The following is an 8,250-nucleotide window of genomic DNA, read 5'->3' on the forward strand; positions in this document are numbered from 1 at the left end:
CACCAACCATCCTCAGTACTGTTGCCCAGAAACCAATATTCAGAAGAAACAACAGTGAGGAATAAGAGATGGGAGGCAAGAAGCCTACAATGGAAAGCCACAGAGTGAATCAAACCAGTTCAGGGTCCATGGTCCATACTCAGGGGAAGATTGCCAATAAAAAAAAGAATACCAAAAAAAAAAAAAAAAGAAAACATGACATTGCCATTGTAGGCACACATAATCTGTGACTTCTTGTAAAAGACTTCCATGTGCATGCCGGTACACATACACACATACACACACACACACACACAAAGTGGCAGGAAAGTAAGAGGAGACTAGTGTTTTGTATATGACTAAGAAACTCAAAATTAACATTTAAAAGCCCTAGCAGAATTTCCACAAGCAGCCCAGGCAAGCATCCTGCCTACTACTGCTGTGGGGATGTAAGAAATATCAAACAAGGGACTGCTATGAATTTTATGCTTTGTTAACTTGTCTTCATCTACTCCTGTGGGACCAGGTTCAGCAAGAAGAACCAGGACAGCATCGATCCTTACACATACCAGCCCTTTGGGAGTGGACCTAGGAACTGCCTTGGCATGAGGTTTGCTCTCATGAGCATAAAAGTCGCTCTTGTCAGAGTCCTGCAGAACTTCTCCTTCCAGCCTTGTGAGGAAACTCAGGTCAGAGTGCTTTCCCAATAAGTTACATACAGTTTTGTTTTCTTAATTTGGACCCTCTATATGTAGAGAAGAATATGCTTGCTCATTTTTTTAATCTACTCTATGAGACAAGTAACTTCTTTTGTGAAATCTGTTGAGGTTTGGGGCCTCTGACTTGGGGTGGACTGTATCTTTTGCTTTTAAAAAAAAGATTCTATAATGCAGGGGCTGGGGAGTAGTTCATTCAGAATACCTACATTATAAGCATGAAGGCCTGAGTTTTATCTGAAGACCCCAAATATTAAAAAAAAAAAAACTTGACTCCCAGGGAATGACAACTGAGAAAAATAGCTTTCATGAGCATGTAAAGAGTATTTGTCCTTAATGAATCTCTTCCTTGCTTCTGTGCTTTGGTGACCCATCATTGCTTGGCTCTTACTGTGTTTGTTTAACTGTTACAAATCCCTTTAAAACTAAGAAATCAAGGACTTTTTTCAACCAGAAAACCCCATCATTCTATGGGCAGAATCAAGAGATGGAACCTTTTATTTTGTGGAGTGTAGGGGTGTTGAAGGGTCTCTCTATGTGGTCTTGGAACTCATTAGATAGACCATGCTGGCCTGGAACTCACAGAGATCCTTCTGCCTCTGTCTTTGGAATATCAGAGTTGAGCACTGAGATTAAAGGACCTCAACAGCACACATGATACCCTGGTTCTGACAGAAGAGAAAGCAGAGGATGTAGCTGAAATAATTGTTCAGTGTCTACTGATCTAACCCTCAATAAGATATCAGGCCACCAGGAGGAAAAATGTGAGCAGCAGCACCATGGTAGGCAGGTCAGGCCAAGCTGCCTGAAGGAAAAGCATGGGCAGCAGCACAGCAAGCAGGCCTGGTCAGACCGCTGGGTGGAGAAGCATGAGCAGCTGTGTGGTGGGCTATGATGTCAGAAGAGGCCCCCCAAAATTATTTGAACACAAAAGCCTCAGCCTCAGCCCTGCCAACACCAGGAGGAACCACGATTTGAGCCTTAGGCCCGTAGACATCAAGGAAGGCTCCCCCTGCCCACACCTGAAGGAGTGATCAATGGAGCCACAGCCCCCAACTACACAAATTGGAGGAAAAGGGACTCCCCCTCAACATGGATTCTACCCATTCTGGTTGGAAGAAGAAATGGACAGACAACAGGGTAAAAACACGCAATACAGCACCATCAGAAACTAGTGGTTCTACAACTGCAAGACCTGAACATCCCAATACAGATGAAGCAGAAGAAAACAACCTTAAAACTAACTTTATGAAGATGATTAAGGCCCTTAAAGAGCAAATAAAAATTTCCCTTAAAGAAATGGGGGAAAAGACAACCAAAAACTTGGAAGAAAAGAACAAATCACTTAAAGAAAACCAAGAAAAGGCAATCAAACAGGTGAAAGAAATAGTTCAAGACTTAAGAACTGAATTAGAGGGGAAAAAAACAAGAGAAATCTGAAAATGGAAAGTTGGAGTAAGTAAGCAGGAACTATAAATGCAATCATAGTAAACAAAATGCAAGAGATGGAAAAGAGAATCTTAGGCATTGAAGATACAAGAGATTCATCAGTCAAAGAAAATATTAAGGCCTACAAATTCTTAACACAAAATATCCAGGAAATATAGGACACCATAAAAAGATCGAACCTGAGAATAACAGGAGTTGCAGAAGGAGAAGAATTCCAGAAATATTATGGAAATTTCTCAGAAAATCAGGAATCAATCTACCTTAAGACCCCGCAAGAGTGGTAACTCTTGGATATATACCCAAAGGATGCTCAATCAAGCCACAAGGACATTTGCTCAGTTACGTTCATTAGGTGTAATAGCCAGAATCTGGAAACAACTTAGATGCCCCTCAACAGAAGAACAGCTAAAGAAAATGTGGTATATTTACACAATGGAGTACTGCCCAGTGGTAAAATAATAATAATAATCTTGAAATTTGCAGGCAAACCAGTGGAATGAGATAAAAACATACTGAATAAGGTAACCCAGAAGGATAAACATAATATTTACTTACTCATAAGTGACATTTAGACATAAAGCAAAGAATAACCAGCCTTCAGTCCACAACCCAGAGAACCTAGATAAGAAAAAAGACCCTAAGAGAGACATTCATGGATCTGCCCAGGAAGGAGAAAAAGATAGTATCACCTGAGTAAATTGGGAGTGTGGGGGAGAGGGAGTAGAAAGGGAGAGGGGAGGAATGAAGGAGAGGGGAGAAAATGTGAGGCCCAATTAAAAACAAAAAAAATACAGTGAAATTTTCAAAAAAGAGATATGGAACTTGGCATGAAGCCCGTTATGAGGCTGCATGCTGTAACTCAGATGCCAGCTGATTTTGTGAAGAAAATGCAGAAATCAAGGTGGCATTGATTCTCTTCATGTATGGGGACTCTAGGCGTTCACCAAACTTCTCATCTCCTCCTAGCCACCAAAGTTCAAAAATTACTCACTTCCCAAAATAGGCAAAGGCAAGAGCACATGCACACACACACGCGTGTGTGTGTGTGTGTGTGTGTGTGTGTGTGTGTGTGTGTGTGTGTGTCCTGACCAGCGGGCCATGAACAGAGTCCTTGGTAAACTGGAAGAGAGGAATAGAAAAAGACAAGAGACATGAGAAAGGACAGCAAATCTGCTTTCTGATTAAGCTGTCAACTTTGTTTTTCCTCAGGAGCTGTTATATAGCAAACAGGCAAGGGGAGGATAGAATGCTGGAATGTCAAGTCTGCTAGAATGTCAGGTCTGGAGACAGCTCTGGCTGAGAGAGTGATAATAACTAACAAAGAAAATGCTAATTAATTGCTTCTGAAGCCTGGGGCCTGCAGGTCTCACAGGGAAATAAGACACTGGCTTAATTTCCTAGGCCTGGAACTACAGAGGCTTCTGAATAGCTTACTTAACTTGTGAACTTAAGATGGCTATAACCAAAATACATATCTTTGCTTCTGGCATGTGTGTGTGTGTGTTAATTATTTTTGTTTGTTTGTTTCTCTTTTGGACTGGATTGGCAAATTGATTGTCTTTAAAACAGTGTTACATGTACCCCAGGCTGGCCTAAAACTCACTACGCAGCAGTGGATATCCTGGAATCCCTAATACCACCTCCCAAGTGCTAAGCATATCATCCTGCACAGCTAAAGCATTACCTCACAGAAGAGTGGACAATTGTATTCATTAGATAACAATGCTCCTCTTGTTTGGACATTTTTGCACAGTTGGGATATATGGGCTAAGAACATGGCTGTGTGGACAAAAAAAAAAAAAAAAAAACAAAAAACAAAAAAAAAAAAAACAACTCACTGTGCTAGATTAAGATCTGGAATTCAGAGCCCCAGAATAAAATTAAAAGATGAACAGGCATGATGGTCACCCATAATTCTAATACTGGAGAGAAAGGGACAGAGCATCCCCTGGGAAAACTGACTGGCTAGAACAGTAAGTTGGTGATCTCTATGGTTCAGTAAAGTGGAGAGCAACAAAAGACTTTGTCAACTTTGAACTTCCCCAAGTACCCTGAACATATGTGTACATGCTCTGGTACACACACACACACACACACACACACACACACATGTCACCACACATGCAAGTGTTCACACAACATGCATGCCCACATCTGCAAAAAAATGTAATTTAAAAAGTTATAACTTCTGGAATTTGGATGTAACTTGCAGAATATTCAGAGTAATGCTTCGCCTACCTTATTGAAAACAATTCACTCAGCCAGTGGAAGTCAATGCTTCCCATGAGTCATGGCAGGGAGCTACCAATTTTTATGAAAAGCAATAGCACTCTGATTGCAATGCTTATGTCACAAGGTGCAAGGATTGGAAGACCTAAGAGAGAACAATGGGTACTGGTCTACCCATCTCTATTTTGTCCTATTTCTGCCTCTAACTTTTTCCTTATGAGTTACCCTCCCATGTATTTACCTTGTCCTATAAGAAAAAAGAGACAAATTGATAACTATAAAAGAACAAAGCTAAGTTCACACAGCAATGAAATCTACTGGACAGATTACTCACTCTCTCACACACACAGAGAAACAGAGAGAGACAGAGAGAGAGGAGCTATTTCTGATGTTGAGGCTCTATCTCAGAGTAGGAACAACCACCTCTTGCAAATGCAAACAATAGCAGCAGCAACAGCTTTTCTAGATCCCCCTGCAAAAGTGGAAGTCAAAAAGGATTATTTACATCACTGATTTAGTCAAGACTACCTTTCTGCCTGCCACACCTACCTGCTGTTGGAACTCCTTCAGCTCACTTGCCCATGGTCTCTTATGATACAAATGCAGCTGTAAAGTTTGTACATGGTCTTTCTCTCCCAGTTGCTGGATTTGGTTCCTGTTCCACATTCATACAGAAGTCAATGACCTGTGAGACTACCCCTAAATAAATAACCCTTTGATCCTCCTGTAACCTAGGTGGAACTCTGAAATAGAACTTGTTCCTCCAATACTGAGGGGACATAAGAGGTGAGTAAACAGCCACACAGTGGGACACCCCACTCTCTGGGACCCCCACAGTGGGACAAAACCCCAGGTCCCTCTTCTAAGTTCCTTGACTTTTCTAGCTAGCCAGCAGGAGAGTTCCCTGCAGGCAGGCTCCCCCAACACCCAAACCCATCCACCCAACCCTCCAAGCTACTAGCTCTATCCCACTGCCAAACTCACCTATCTTCCTGCAACCTCAGTGGAACTCTGAAACACATCTTGCTCCAATTCTTAGGGGACTTAAAGGTTAGTTAACAGTCATGTAGCAGGACACCCCACTCTCTAGGACTTCCACAGTGGGATAAAATCCCAAGCCTCTCCTCCAACTCCCTCATCTTCTCTAGCAAGTCAGCAGGAGAGTTTCCAGCAAGTAGGCAACCCCAACACCCAACACCATTCATGCAACCTTCCAAACTACTAGCCCCACCCCACCCTCAAACCAGACTATCCTCCTGAAACCTTGGTGGAACTCTTGCTACAATACTGAGGGTACTAAGAGCTTGCTACAATACATGGGAACCAAGAGCTTGCTTTAATACTGAAGGGACCAAGAGAGAGGACCAAGAGAGTGAACCAGGAGAAAAGATCAAAGAACAAGCTGAGGATACCTCACAGGCTTCTTGAGACACAGACATTGACAGTACATAGCAGACCAAAAAAAAAATCCCACACACTCAGACAGCCACTGCAAGGATTGGACCAAGAGGCAAAGACACTGCTGGCCTCATTTGAAGGAAGATATGGGTAGATGCCAATGCAAGAATTCATCCAACAATATAAAAAGCAACATTGTAATACCAGAATCTAGCCATCACACAAAAGGAAGATTTGATCATACTAATGCGGAAGAAGCAGAAGAAAATGATTTTAATGTAACTTTAGGAAAATGATGGAGACCTTTAAAAAAATAAATGGAAAGCCCCCTTAAAGAAATGAAGGAAAAGACAAACCAAAAAATCAGAAGAAATTAAATAATCCCTCAAAGAAACCCAAGAAAAACCAATCAAACAGATGAAATAAACAGTACAAGACTTGAAGAATAAAATAGAGGCAATAAAAATAAACACAAACTGAGGGAATTCTAGATATGGAAAATATGGGTAAATGAACAGAAACTAGAAAGACAAATATAACCAACAGAATACCAAAGATAAAAGAAAGAATCTCAGGTATTGAGGATACTGCAGAGGAAATAGACTCATTGGTCAAAGAAAACATTAAATCAAACAAATTCTTAACACAAAACATCCAGGAAATATAGGACACGATAAAAAGACCAAACCTAAGAATAATAAGGGAAGAAGGAGAAGAACTCCAGCTCAAAAACACAGAAAATATGTCCAACAAAATAATAGGAAAAACTCCAACTTAAATTGCACATAAAACCCCACACACTTATAGTAAAAACTTCAACACTCTACTCTATCCCATGAACAGGTCAATCAGACAGAAACCTAACAGACAAATAAGAGAATTAACAGATGTCAAGAATCAAATGGACTTAACAGACATCTATAGAACATTCCACCCAAACACAAAAGAATATACCTTCTTCTCAGCACCTCATGAAACCTTCTCTAAAATTGATTACATTCTTGGTAACAAAGTAAACCTCCATAGACACAAAAAATGGAGTAACCCCTGTGTCTTATCATTTCACCATGGATTAAAGTTAGAATTTAACAGCAATACTACTCTCAGAAAGCCTACAAACTCATTAAAATTGAACAGTGAACTACTGAACTACACATGGGTCAAGGAACAAATAAAGAAAAAAATTAAAGTCTTCTGAGAATTCAACAAAAATTGCAGCACAACATATCCAAGCCTACAGAACACTATGAAAGCAGTGCTAAGAGGTAAGTTCATAGCAATAAGTGCACAAATAAATAAAATGGAAAAAGCTCACATCAGTAACTTAATAGGACACCTGAAAGCTCTAAAACAAAAAGAAGCAGACACACCCAGGAAGAGTAGACAACAGGCAATAATCAAATTGAGGGCTGAAATCAATAAAATAGAAACAAAGAAAACAATACAAAGAATTGATGAAACAAAGAGCTGGTTCTTTGAGAAAATCAACAAGATAGAAAAACTCTTATCCAAACTAATCAAAAGGCAGAGAGTGAACATATGAATTAACAAAATCAGAAATAAAAGGGCAAACAAAACAACAGACACTGAGGAAATTCAGAAAATCATTAGGGCATACTACAAAAACCTGTACTCCACACAATTGGAAAATGTAAGAGAAATGGAAAATTTCCTAGATAGATACCATATACCAAAATTAAACCAATACCAGGTAAGCAATTTAAATAGTTTTATAAACTGCAAGGAAATAGAAACTGTCACCAATAACCTCCCAACCAAAAAAAAAGCCAAGGGCCAGATAGTTTTAATGCAGAATTCTACCATAACTTCCAAGAATAGCTAATACCTGTACTCCTCAAAGAGTTTCACATAATAGAAACAGAAGGGATGTTGCCAAACTCTTTTTATGAGGCTACAGTTACCCTGATACCAAAATCACATGAAGATTCAACCAAAAGAAAATTACAGACCAATCTCAATCATGAATATGGATGCAAAAATATTCAATAAAATATTGGAAAACAGAATCCAAGCACACATCAAAAAAAAATCATCCACCGTGATCAAGTTAGCTTCATCCCAGAGATGCAGGGCTGGTTCAACATGCAAAAATTTATCAATATAATCCAGCATATAAATAAACTGAAAGAAAAAAACATATGATCATTTCATTAGATTAAAAAGCATTTGACAAAATCCAACACCCTTTCATGATATTAGAGAGATTGGGGAGACAAGGTACATACCTAAATATAATAAAAGCAAAATGCAGCAAGCCGACAGCCAACATTAAATTAAATGGAGAGAAACTCAAAGCGATTCCACTAAAATCAGGAACAAGACAAGGCTATTCACTCTTTCTATATCTTTTCAACATAGTTCTTGAAGTCCTGGCTATAGCAATAAGACAATGAAAGGAAACCAAAGAGATTCAAATTGGAAAGGAAGAAGTCAAACTTTCATTATTTGCAGATGATAT

The 8,250-nt window shown here is 39.6% G+C and overlaps 1 protein-coding gene across 1 annotated transcript in view; it reads right to left on the bottom strand.

The window, feature by feature from the left end:
- LOC101996747 (cytochrome P450 3A9) overlaps positions 1-5,025 on the bottom strand; it is a 38,894-nt gene extending 33,869 nt beyond the window's left edge. The window contains exon 1 of the mRNA XM_005367063.1: positions 4,923-5,025. The gene's annotated coding sequence lies outside the window, so the exon portion shown is untranslated. The remainder of the gene's footprint in view (positions 1-4,922) is intronic.
- Positions 5,026-8,250: the final 3,225 nt, after the last annotated feature.

This window comes from Microtus ochrogaster, unplaced genomic scaffold (genome assembly GCF_000317375.1).
Source record: "Microtus ochrogaster isolate Prairie Vole_2 unplaced genomic scaffold, MicOch1.0 UNK16, whole genome shotgun sequence".
In the NCBI taxonomy this organism is placed as follows: Eukaryota; Metazoa; Chordata; class Mammalia; order Rodentia; family Cricetidae; genus Microtus; species Microtus ochrogaster.